This window comes from Micrasema longulum, unplaced genomic scaffold (genome assembly GCF_059751315.1).
Source record: "Micrasema longulum isolate JH-2025_06_02 unplaced genomic scaffold, ASM5975131v1 h1tg001503l, whole genome shotgun sequence".
In the NCBI taxonomy this organism is placed as follows: domain Eukaryota; kingdom Metazoa; phylum Arthropoda; class Insecta; order Trichoptera; family Brachycentridae; genus Micrasema; species Micrasema longulum.
In genome coordinates, this window is record NW_028278687.1 from 12,050 (window position 1) to 26,717 (window position 14,668).

The window sequence follows — 14,668 nt, forward strand, 5'->3', positions numbered from 1 at the left end:
AAATGACTCGGGATGAATGCGAATGGCATTACTTCAATCTTACCTCAAATCTTTTACTATTCTGAATTTGGATAAGTGTGATTTCATGCAGAATATGTTTTGGCACGTTTAACATTAATAGCTCCAGGTAACTTAAATTAAGGCTCATTTTAAAATTATCCGAGCCTGTCGGATCTTTGGAAAGCAAAAATACTTAAAATAAATCATGCTTGAAATCTTTGTTGTTCCTTAAATACTACAAATAAGAATATATAATAGTCAATGCTTACAGCTTTTTACGTATGAATCATTATCTTTGATGCTCTATTTTTTCTTTGAAATATGAGTTGATAATTATCAAACGCCCGTTTGTCCACAATAATTTACCACATCGTCCATGTTAGCTTCTGAATTGAAACATATTTTTTTAACAGTGTTTTCATTGTAATAATGATGTTTTTATTTAAATAGTAGTGAAAAGATCATGTTTTTTTTCACTTTGTTACACTTTGTTCTACAAAGTGTAGTGTTGGCCTCGTGGTGTAGTGGTCAGCGCGTTTGCCTGCCATGCAAGAGGTCTCGGGTTAGACTACCTAGGGGGTGAAATCCAGTCTTTTGTCTACAAATACTTGAACGAATTTAAATTTTATCGGGTTGTGGTCCCGTGGCTAGTGTTGCGGATTCACGGGTCAGAGGCTCGAGGTTCAAACCTCACTCTACCCTTACTTGATATCCATTTTCTAGTAGTGAGTTATTTACAACTCGTTAAAAATGACCACCGAAATTGAAATATTGGGGTAAATTATAAGAACCCCAATATTTTTTTCTTTTCTTTTAAAAAACAATAAAAAAATATTGTAACAACTTTTACGCTTTGCAAACGCGTCAACAGCTTGAGTACAGATGCTTTGCGATTTGTCTGTTTCCTCGTCAATACATTCATTTAAACTACAAACTATCATGATGGTCTGATGCAGTATTGGATCGACAGCCCAAGAAAAATCCTACTTCTGACAAAACAGCTATTATGCCGCCAGTTTTAGGGTGGTCAGAAGATGTTCCTTTTTTAAATAATATTAGTGCTCATTCCTAATACGGCAACAACATGCGTGAATGTTTTGCGTTCGCAAAATTTACACAAACGCATTGTGCTGCATCCGTGAATAAGGGATCGCACGGCATACACATTATGAAAATAATCTCTGTCCCTCTCGCGCTTAGATGCGCTTATGAGCGTGACATTGACTACTATTGCTTTGTTAGTTGCTACTGATATGGTAATTAAATATACACATGATGCTTCTGTGTTCGTTTGAATTAAGCTGCAATTCTTAATAGTAAAAATATAATAATATATATTTAATGTTTAGCTATGGATTAAAAACACTGGTTTGTAACTGTATTTTTTCATTTAAGCTGATCGTGTATAGGTCGATTATTTAGTTCTGGCGCGTCCGTAAAACTTACACAAACACATTTTTAATGTACAGAATATTGATTTGTAAAACTTTCCCATTCAATTTAAGTCAAATGTGCCATGTTTTTTGAAAAATCCTTTTTGGATTAGAGCAAAAACAAAATATTCAATTAAGAACTTTTTGTATATTTATTTAATAACGTGTCACTCCCAAAAAAAAATTCCATGAAATGGTGGCAAAAAACTAGCCTTATTATTATTTAGTTTGTCGAAAATGATGAAAAAAAACTATTTTTTTAAACAAAAAATGTACCCATTTGTGTAAAATCAATCAAAATATTACATTATATTAACTCATCAAAAAAAAGTTATATGCACAATCCTCTAATCCCTCACCGATTTAAAAAAAAAACACATTTGGTTAAAATTTAATACAGCCTTTTTAAAATCAACATCCGTAGATTTCAAATGCGTTTGTGTTTTTATAAACGCGCCAGCACTAGTTAATGGATACGTACGTAAAACTTTTATATTTTTACTGCGTATAAATTGATGGACACTCTGCCGTCTCGAATATTTCTTTAACGAAATCGTTTTTTTACATCCGTATTGGATTTCCTCAAAGTCTTGCATTTGAAAACAGACCAAAGTGATAAATGAGAGAATTTGCATGGCGCTGGAACTTTGTAATGAAATGTTAAGTTTTTCCCTCCTTTCCGAAGTTCCTGTAATGAATCTCTCTAGGGTTGGGATTTCAGGGCGCGTGGCCTGTCAGGGTGGTGCTGCGTTGAGGGAGGCTACTTCTGTATTCTGGTCATACGGCACATTACAGCCGCCTTATTAAGGGCTCAAGCCACCGATGTTCCCCTATTGGGTGCTGCAAATTTTACAACAGACTCTGAAGTTGCGGTTGAGACGACACGAATTTTGTTCACCGAGAATTGGAGCAGCGTAAAAAATTAAAGAAAATATACTTTAACAAAGCCTCAGTGGAGATGGAATTCGTAAGTAAGAAAACCAAACTAAATCATTGATTATAAGACTGACATTCCTGTACCCATACAATATGTATATATCAGAAAAAATAGTCTAGTGCGAAAACTTGTAAATTGTAATTTTTAAAAATAAAACCGAGTTTCGGTCTCAGAAGACTCGTTGAAAATAAATAAAATCAATATTTTGGCTAATTATAAGAACACGAGTAGACTTTTAACATCATGAATTTCTATTATGTTTTTATTACCAAAATCATCAAATTTTAATATATAGAAGGAGCCTAGAATCATATTTGAATGTATCGGACTGTTTCCAAAAAACTGTCAATCGCCCTACATTTTGCTCCACTTTCGCCGCGCGCATGCGTGAAGTCACCGCGTAATGTTACAAAATGTCAAATAATTATATTTAAAAAAAATCAATTAGTTCATTTCTCTAAAATTTTATTTTACAGGCGGAAATATTGATTGACACAACATGGTAGATAAGTAAAGGGTCATTTAATAAGAGTAGTTTAACTTTGGACTAAAGAAACAAAACAAATTTCATTTGACATGAAGTGGATATTTTTATTTCATATTAAATGTTTCATGGCATTATGTTTCAAAGAACATGTCGGTCAAATTTCCACCACGGCGTTGTTTAACCTGAGAGGTCCAATTTTCGTTAGTTATCTCATTAGATGAGCAAAGTAGCGTAAACAATTTGACTACTCTGGCAACACTAGCGAAACGTCCATTTTGTCTTCTTTGATAATCTGACAGATAGAAAAACAATAAAATTCTAAAGCAATATGATTTGTGAATTTGCTACTTACACATAAAATGTGATCCCATACTTTTTCTTGTTTATTCTAGCAGTATTTTTACACTTAAAAACGGCATATTTGAATTCTAATCGGAAGTTGCGTACTGAGCGACATTTAAAAAGAAACTATTGGTCAAAACGTAAAACTACTCATTTATGTGTTTTGACAGTTTTGTTTTCAGTTTTATGTGCGTATGTAGTTTCTGTACTATTTTTAATTGACTAAAATATACAAAAGTTATTATTTAAATTGTTAGTCTTGTTATTTGTTAATAATTTTGATAAAAATATAAATAAAATTATCATAACTCCTCGGTTTAGATACACTTAATTTAAGCAACGAGCGCTTTTGCCTAAGTAGGCTGGCATCTTAAGTCATATTTTCCATCTATTCAAAAACTTCCCGTCATTAAATAAAGGTGTTGCGCTAACTTAATCCATTCAAATGTGTATTTTCCCACCGTTATTTTGTTATATTTTTCCATGCGTTCTTTTTTCAATCTTTAAATAACGAATATTGCTTAAGCCCAATTTCAGTCCAATAACGAACTAAATAAAAAATGAACTTTTTTGCAAACTAGTAGTAATTATATTTGTGTTGTCTGTTCCTTAAAAAAATACTCATTTAATCGTCTTATCTCCTAACCGTGATAGGAGTAGTATAAAACTTAAAAATGTTCTAAAGTCCTACTAATAAAGTTCTACTAAACCGAGCAGTTAACTTGATAATTTTATCACAATCACTAACTATGGAGTGATATCGAGAAATGCACAGAAAAAACATCAATATTATTGAATTTTCTCTGATCATCTTTGGTTGATTTAAACAAGGCCCAAGGCTCCACCATGGAGTGACACCATAAAAATAACGATAACAAAAATATCAAAAAGAATGAAATTTGTAATATACTTTCAACGTATTAAAAACAAATCTATGATATGTATGATTATAGATCAAAAACGTACTTGAAACAATTCAGACTCTAAAATTTTCCTCTTGCTTTTCAAATACCGATTAAAGAGTGATTAAATGAGTGAAAGTTTTAAAAATTCACAATTTTTCTCGAAATGCCACCATAAACCGTTATTTAAACAGTAATTTTGACGGTGGCAAATAACCAAAGTGTAATTAATTGATTTGATCGCGTGACTAGTCTTAAATCATTTTGACATGTCTAGTGAAATAAATTCTTGATCTGGTAAAAACGAAAAAAACAGGTTCGACTGTGTTTTCTCCAAACGGCATTTTTTATTAATGGCACTATGAAAAATCACTTCAACTGTGAAACTTTGAAAATATTTGAACTTATGGACTTGGAACATCGTGTAGCGATCATTCTGTTTTGAGTCTGGCAAATTAAATGCGCTAATCTGACCGCAAGGTTGCAACATCTACTGGCATGAATAAGACTTTAATACACAATATTTTAAAGAAAAACCTAGTTTTATCCCCTTTAGCTACAAACTATCCAGTTGTTAAAAAATTATAACATACGGAGAGAAAATAATGCTAGAGATATGTTGAAAGGGTATTCTACCCCGATACGTTTGAAAAACATTTTTTTGGTGTCGAGATGCATTTTTACACTGAAAAGTACGTCAATCAACGGAATATGCGCTACTTGAACAAGAACAACTCGCAAAAAATTCATTGGAATCCACTTCATAGTCAGGAGGCTACTATCTGGTGCACTATTTGCAATCGACGAGTAATTGGGCCATTTTTTTTCTTCTAATTGTGAAATGACTTCAGAACTATATTATGTGATGATAGATATATTTTTTTTATAACGGACTAACAGTAACATAAGAGTTTCAATAACATAACCCATTTCAGAAGGGTAGGATTATGGCAAGCACCGCTAGAGCATTAATAGTCAGAGTAAGGAGAATTTTTCAGGAAAATTAGAAAAATCAATAAGTTGCTTTTGTGATATACAGAAGCTCACAAAATCACCTGATCTTACCACATGCATTTATTTCTAATAAAACTACTTGAAATTTGCTTGAAAAAAAATTGCCTTTAACAAAAAGTACCCTAAAGGAAAATATCAGACGTAAGATAGCAGCCATCAATCCAGATCTCTCCAAGGGAGCTCTGCAAAATTAGGTCTTGATTGCAAGAGCGTTCGCAACAAAACGGACAGTATCTGGGTCAAGTCATTTTAAAAATATAAATACATATTATTTCTGATAATATAAAATAAAATACATTATTTGATACATTATTATGAGAATAGCAATTATTTATTTAAGTGTGAAATCTGCCGGCGGACGCAATGTGTAAAAATAAATTAAAAAAAGAGACTGTGTAACAGATAATTCCTTCCGATCTGGTCCGAAGAGTTTGCTGTTCTCGTTTTATCATTAGTACTACATATGTACACAAGTATTTCTTTTATAAACAAATCATTACCTTATGACTAAAACCTCATAGTTTTTTAAATGTTTATTTGTTAAAAAGTTCCAAGGTAATTTTTTCACAATCTTTATTTAAAATAAATAAATATCCCAAATCCTTAAATATCGCTTATAAAGTATAATAAATTCACGAAGTTGGAAAAGTTCTGATGAACGGATTTTCACTTATAAGTTTGTTTAATAATACAACTTATCCCAAGGAAGCAATTATTATAATTTGATTGAATCGAAATATGATTAAGTAAATGAAATTGTGGGCGTGAAAGTTTGCAAAGGGGAAACCGCCAACTGGCAAAGTCAGCGAAAATCAATTACTTGATTAGACACAAAAGTTTGACCGCAGTTTTGGAGCTATCAAACCAACCAACCAAACGACCCTCTTAAATATTCAATATACCGCTCATTCAGAAACATTCGTAAAGTAATTAAATTTCTTGTGATTCAATGTGAATATTTTTTACAAAATTTTAGCGCATCACAATTTTATAGGAAATAAGCTATTTGAATACCATATTAAATCAATAACCAATACAAACGACACACCCACTGAGATCAACCACCGAATATATATGGCAAATAGGTTCATCTTTGGTTTAAGAAAACATCTCGCATCTCGAGTGTTATCAAGACGAACAAGAGTAACCATCTGCAAAATACTATTGCGCCTCGTAATAACGTATTACTCTTAATGTTGGGGATTGAGTAAAAAAGATGAGACATCTTTCCTCATATTTGACAGAAAAATACTTAATGAGATATTCGGATGCACAATAAGTTTTTCTGGGTTATTATGCCGTGTGTCGTTCGTACTTTTTACCGACGTTTCGGACCGCGTTACACCGTCCATCATCAGGGTTGTGTATGATTATGTGTTACGTTAGGTACTTAGAATTTGTACCGTGTCGTTTACAAACATCCCGACAACATAAACAGAGTTGATGGGATGCGATTAAAAACATCCTGGTGCCCAGTCATAAAGAAATCGCATAAAGACTGCGATGTAACACAGATTTGTGATACGGTAAAGATCCTAAGTACATAATGATACACATTAATCTAAACGACTACGATACGGTACAAATCCCAAATACATAACGTCACACATAAACGACTACGACACGGTACAAATTCCAAGTACCTAACGTAACACATATTCATACTAAATAACATCAACCCTGATGATGGACGCTGTAACGCGATCCGAAACGTCGGTAAAAAGTACGAACAACACACTGCATAATAACCCAGAAAAACTTATTGTGCATCTTAACGGCCGTGAAAATCTAAGAAGTTTAATTGAGATATTCGGAGCTGTGCAGGAAAGCGGAGTTTGGAAAATACGGTTCGACGAAGAAATCTACATCTACAATGAGCCCAACATGGTGCAAATAAAAATAGAAGGGCTGCAATGGGCAGGAGAGAGTACCCAAAAAAATACTTCACACAAAGCCCCAAGGAAGACGAAGCGTTGGTAGACCAAAACTCCGATGGCTGGATGTGGATGCTATTGGCATCAGGGACTGGAGGAGTACATACCAGTATAGAGGGAGATGGTGACAAATGGTGAAAGAGGCCAAGGCCCTCAGCGGGCTGTAGAGCCAATGATGATAGATTGTCTCTGGACTGGTACCTGAAGAGTAAAATTGATCACCTTACACGTATGTAACAGATGATCCAGATTTGCTGCATTTGAAGGACCAATACGGTAGCCTATGCATTATTGGGTGTGAATAACGAAATTATGATGGAAATGAATCAATTTTGACTTGAAAGCAAACTTTTTTTGTTATACCAAATATTATGTGAATTTAAATAATATTTTTATCGATTATATCCAGCAAAACTTTGTTTATTTTTTAATTTGCGCTTGACATAAAATTTGGGTAGATACATTAAAAACTTATTAAAATAAAAAGAATAACGAACGAACAGTTTTTTTGCTAAAAATTCAAGCTTATAATATTATGCTTCTAGTCGGTTAAAGATACAAACAAAATCTTGTATTTAGTAAATGATGTATAACGTAGCGATGATGTTCACACGCCCGGAAAATAAATTCGGGCGCCAGAAATGCGATACATACTTGATATTTATTACAAGTTTCTCATTAGTAATTCAAAAGTTTTAAAATAATTTTATTGAAGAATATTAAACGGTGAAGATTTTCTAAATATTTAAAGCATTAACTTTGTGGTCAACACGATTTACTACATGTTATTAAAAAAATGTATATAACCACTTACTGATGTCTATCGGTTTCAAGACGTACCCCTCTCTTCATCAGGACACCAATTAAACCAACATACAAAACCCTCTATACGCCTTTGCCATAGTTCCTTCCTTCTCTCCCTCCCTTCCTTTATACCTAAGACTTTTTCCAACTATTTTTCTCACAACGTCAAACATTTTTATGACATATGTTTTGTATTTTTGTGCAACTATGGTGAAGGGGTACTGTGGGTTTTGCATGTTGTTTTAATTGGTGTCTTGACGAGGAGACGGGTACGTCTCGAAACCGGAATACAAAGAAAAGTGGGTAATTAATAACATTTAGTCAAGATTTTTATCAACATATACATTTTCCCATTTTTTTACCGAGACTTGCTGTCACACCTGGACACAGTTTTAATTCTCAATTGGGTTGTCTGTATTTTTATTCCCCACTAAGATATTGAGGTTTAAGAGAGTTTGCTTACAGCTATGTGCTACCCTATCAGCGAAATGTCAACTGACAAATATATGTGTAAACTGCTACATATTAATTTGTAAATTCCATCCGCTCAAACTGCTATATGCTATGGTCATATAAATACAATTTTCGTAATCTAAATGGTAGTTAAAAAGCATTCCATGCATCGAATGTAGCACCCTTTTTGGTATTTTTTATCCTAATCGATTTTTTTTATTCACTCAAAATACTAATTACAATTATTATGTTATTCGTTTATGTTAACGTATAGTAATTTTCGACTCCGAAGGATGCGTAAGTAAATAAATATAAAACTAATAACGTATTATTTACATTAAAATAATTTATTTATAATTTTCTCAAACTGAACGGTTTGGGTAGGTAGTAAGAAATTGCCTTAAGGCAATATGCCCGCCCTTATATGTATATTTATTGTATATGTTTATATAAAGTGTTAAATAAATAAATAAACAAAACATTTGTAAAAATAATGATTTGAAGGTATAGTTCCTACAAGGACGTCATGACAATGGTTTCCAAAGTGTTGATTTTATTTTTTCTTGCTGTGTTGTAAATGCTTATTTATTTACTGCATTCATTTCAAACATAGTGTACATAATAAATATTGACTTGCGTAAAGTTAGATTCTTAAAGCTAAATAATAAATAGCATCACAGAATATATAAAACGAAAAAAAACGCATGTCGCCCATTATCTCTATAATTTATGATTCGTTCTATAACAAGTTGTCACCACATTTGTAAACACATAATTCACTGCTCTTCACAACAAACTACATTAAGTATTCCTCTAAACCAGAGGTTGGTAACTTATGGAATAGATAAAGGACACCCGTGTAATACAGACCAAAAAGTGGTTAAAAAAACGATCAGTTTTTTATTCGGAAAATATTGTGTCATGTATTACAAAAAAGGTCTTAATTTTGATACAATTTTCCACTGATATTTAATAGTATGTCAAATGTGAGCATAATGTAAGTTTTGTAAAGTATTACGTCAGTCGGCGTGCTGTACAGCCGATCGTCCATTTTTTAATTTTTTAAAAAACTTTTTGTGTATAATGTAAATTGTACATTGGCGAGTTTATTGCCAAATGGCAGTTTCTTCCAACCAACCAATAAAATAAAAATTAAATTTATGTAGTTTAAGTTACAAATCATTTTCAATATAAAATAAATAAAAAAAGCTTAAGATGTACACAATTATAAATTACTATATTTGTAAATAAATGACTTTAAATCATTACTATTAATCAATGGAGAAATGAAAAAAGAGGATAAAAGAAAGAAAGAGAGATTAAGAATGAGAAAGGAAATGTTTTTGTAGACGTGATTTAATCATAAATACTGAAGTAACATGTTTGTGGATGGGAGATGATTCCACAATATTTTCATATTGGGGGACTTATAACTCTTATTGGATGGTCCCTAATCATACGATATGCGTGGAACAGTACCACAGATTGGAGTAAATAATGATTTAAAGAACACTTTTTCCTGACTTCTTGAATAAAACGATTTACTAGTTCGGCGGTAATGCACGCCGACTAATCATTTTATACTATATTATATAATTGAATAATCAACATTTAGAATGACATATATTAACAATCATTACCCTTTCCGAATCCAGTAAAGCATATGGCACTGCATTGATAAACCAAATGCAGTATCTTTCGACTATCTGTTACATGAAGGTAAGGTGATCAGTCTTACACTTCAGACGCCAGTCCAGGAACAATGAAATGCTTCAGCTTAAACAAACTTTTGAATCAATATTTCACTTCCGCTCTGCAAGAATCAGACCGGGGATCCAATGGTGGGCGAATGCCCCAATCACTACATAATGAGGAAAACTTATCTCTCCTCGATTTCTTTAGTCTAGAGTTTAACTTGAGAGCAGCAATCGAGTAAAAAACGCTTGTCCAGGGTTCTGCTCTATTTCACAAAAATTAAGCATTTACACTGTGTAACATTCACAATTTAGAAAAACCACGTTTCCTCGACTTTTTATCTGTAGATTTTGCTCTGTAAACGCCTAAGCGTTTATATTTTAATAATTTCTTTACCTAGCTTTACTTAGGGGGTAAAATTCTTTGTCTACAAACATTTAGACGAACTCAAAATATTGGTAAGTTTTCTTTTTCAGAATTCTGTTTTGTATAAAACGGGCATAATGTATCAGCGTGTGTTGTGTTCCTAAGTGCTTTTTTCTTTGTAAAATATTTGGCGCCGGTTCGATCGCGCGAATATTCCGAGAATTGTGACAAACTTGCATTATAAGTTACGGTACTCAAAAAACATTTTTTTCAAATTCCCACGAGAGAGTGCCTTTGATCCATTTGCGTTTTATTTGATTATATATATTTCTAAGTGCACAGATAAATAAAAAGAAATGTAATGTGATGATGATGGGTGGTCGTAAGAATAAAATAAAAAAGCACGTTATTTTGCGCATAAGAATAAAACCAAAAAAAGTTGGCTCTTTTCTCGGTTTTTTTTGTATTTTAATTACTTTAGATAGATTATGTACCATTTTCATGTAATATTTTACGTTTTTGGAATGAAATAAAATGATTTAATGCTATTTTTACCTTTTAATAAATTTTTTTTTTTTATCAGCATATATTGATAAAATAAAAGTAATGCAGATGGTTTGTCTAAAACTATATTTTGATTGATGATTTAAAAAAAAAATACATAAAATAATTTTTTAAAAAACCGCTCTAAACACCACGCAATAAAAGAGGTAAATTACTGTTTTTTCAAGAGAATTATATCATGCGGTTAAATAAGTCATGTCCGTTAAAAAAAAAAAAATAGCACTAAAAGTAAAACAAAATGGTAAAAATTATACTTTATTCGTAAGAATTCGTAAGAATCGTAAGAATTTCCTCCGTTGGGACAGGACAAGCGAATAATATTTTTGAATATTCTAAAACTACAGAAAATGATCTTGCATTTACGGTTAATAACTTGACGATAGCTTCAATCAATCTCTTGAATAAATTTTCACCAGCATGCACGAAAGAAGTACTATATACGATATCTTCTCTAAAAAATACGAATCGTTCGGGAATTGATGGTCTTAGTACTAACATTAATTTATATCTTAAAACGTATGTAAACTTACCTATAACACATATAATAAATACTTGTTTTGAATCAGGATGCTTTCCGTCGTCCCTTTAGGAAGCTTCTATTATTCGTATTTATAAAGCTGGTGAAAAAATCCTTATACCTAATTATTGGCCTATCTCTCTCTTAAGTGCAATCACATTTAAAAAAAAAATGTAATAAAAAGACTCTTGAATTTCCTTGAGAGAGGTAATATTCTTTAAAATAACCAGTTTGGTTTTTGAGAGGGTAGAAAAACGGCAGACGCAATAATTACTGTCACTCAAAACATAACAAGAAGCCTTGATAATGGAAAAAAGCTGATTGCAGTATTTTTAGACTTTGCTAAAGCTTTTAACATTCACCTAATTCTCATAGAAATAATACAACGTATTGGCATCAGAGATAAAGCTTTTCTATTACTTAAAAAATTCTTATCCCTGAAATCATAACAAACAGTAATTCATGTATCTTTTTTGGGTGATACTGTGTATGTTGGATTTGATCCGACGTTTCGGCCACCTGCTGCTGACTGTGACACGGTAAAAATTACTAATAAATAAACACATACATTTCTCTATAAAACACACAGTTTTCCCTGAAGATGGCTCCTGCAATGGTAGCTGAAACGTCGGATCAAATCCAACATACACGGTATCACCCAAAAAAGATACATAATATTTATAACAGTGACCGTGAAAACCTTCGCACCTATTAAACAGTAATTCATACATCACAGGGAGAAGCGCGAAGTGCAAAATCGGCTTTTACTTTTGGAGTTCCACCGGGCAGCGTCCTGGGACCAATCTTATTTTTAGTCTACATAAACTCTCTTTGCGAAATAAATGATTCCGGAAAAAGTATTTTGTTTGCCGACGTCACAGTTGTGTTATTTGAGGCTGGTGACTGGAATTCAGTCTTTCAGAAAGCAAACTGTGGAAGTAACATTTTTAAACAATGGCTAGATGATAATTTTCTTACACTTAATATTGATAAAACGAAATATCTGACGTTTTGTATAAATAGTAGTTCACTTTCAAGTAATACGCTTAATCTAGGAATTTACTGTGATAAAACATACCAACTTCTGCATCGGGTCGATTCTATAAAAAAACCTTGGTGTTATCATTAATAGGAATTTTTGATGGAGGGCTTAGGTCCAGTCACTAAACTCTAGGTTGAAAAAGCTGTGCCATCTATTCTGCTTTTTTAAGAGACATTCTGGATATTGGCACTCTCAGAAGTGTGTATTTCGCTCTGTTTCAATCAACTGCAACCCATGGAATAGCCAGCTGGGGGGGTTGTGCGGCATCCATTTTAAAGCCTCTCATAATTTCACAGAAATTATTATTGAGAATCCGGCGCCCTCCAATACACCCGTCAGAACAGTTATTCCAATACAGGAAGGTGCTGGATATGAGGCAACTGTACCTAAAAGAAGCACTTACACACTTCTGGTCGAACGATAAGAAGAGGTCTCAGCGAAATGTCCGTACGAGGCTTTCCCAGAGCACGAATTATGTCATACCCAAAACCAATTCGACTTTTGCTCAAAGGCATCTCTTATTTATCGCACCTAGAGTGTTCAAGATTTCGGAAGAGCGTATTAAGCTCTCAAGGACCAAAACTATTTTAAGCAAGTAGTTAAGAACGGGATTTTCCTTAGTGGGAGGTATTTGCGAAGGAAACTCCTTGATGATAATTTCGAATGTTTGAGTTTACTGTTTACCATATTGATGTGCCATATGTATAAAAAAAATGTTTCTGATCCTATATTTGTGATATACTCATGTGTCTGTGACAACTAATTGTTAGTCCCATCTCAAATAATATGTAATAAACCACATGTATGTAAATAAATAAATAATACATGTATATAAATGTAATTTTTTTAAATTTTTTCGCATCATGATTTTTTTTGTGAAAATTGCATTTCAGTGGTTATTTAACTACTGCTTTAATATTGTTTTAAAAGTTTTACGAGCAAAATACAAATTTTATCAACTCGTATGTAGGTATTATTTTGTTTTATTAATGTTAGTCAAGGCAAATAAACATGAAAATAGCAAATGTGGGATATAATTCATAAGTTTTAGACAGTTTGGGAGATGACTTGGTGTAATGGTAAGAATCAGAAAAGCTCCCCCTTTTCAGTTTTCAGGGGGCTGCTTCCAATTTCTTCTCCAAAAATATTTCTTTACCAGTTTTACAAAAAACGGTCTACATTTTTAAGTAAATCAGCAGTACAAATATATTTCTTGTAAAATTCAGCAAAAAAAAAATTGCATGCATGTTTTAAATGCATAGATTATAAACATTTAATGTAATTTTACCCAAGCTTGGGAGTACTGAGCTATAATTCATTAGTATTGTAGATGGGCGTTCTCGCCTAATGTGGTGCAAAAAAATACAAATTACTTTCCCAAAATTGTCTCTTCTAGAATATTCAATAAATTTTAATTTATGAAAGACGAATAATGTTGGAAAAAAAAGATTGGTGTAAATTGTATGAATAATAATTTATAATGTCACCAGAAGTCAAAATGTGCTATTTATCAAATCTTCTAAGAGCAACTTTTATTTTTATGCCCCGATATCCAGAATGTGTAGATCAGTTAATTTCTCACACAACTTGGAATTCTCTCGGATAGATCTTTCGGTTTTTCTCGAGATCTCTTCGCCACTAAAACAGTGTAGGATGAAGATGGATTGGCATGATTTAGCTCGAAATCTTATGTGTTTATCGTGTTAAAAAATATATTGCATACCATTATTTTATTGCTCTTGTTTGTCTTTGTTACATAGTTTTATGTTCAGTTTCATGTATTTATGTTTCTTAATGTATCTGTTGCAATTGGCTTAGGTCGTATATATAATAAATAATTAATAAACAATATTTCGAGTTTCTCCAAATTTTTGTAAAAAGAATCGGATTTAACTCCCCGGAGAGCTGTTAATATTAACATATTAAAACAGAGATAAAAAACCTTTTTAGAAATTGAAAAAAAAAATTCAGGCGTTGTCTAGAATGTAGGTGAATTAATTTAATGAGATGAATCTCACCCGCATAAATAAAGGTTTCAGGTCTTTAACTTCACGAACATCAACAGATGAAAGAATTAAAGGAAAATAGATGTCCAAATATGGGCAGAAGGGTGAATGTTACATAGTGTGTAAAGTGGCCACTAAAATCTGTAACCTACTTCCACTATCTATTAAAACA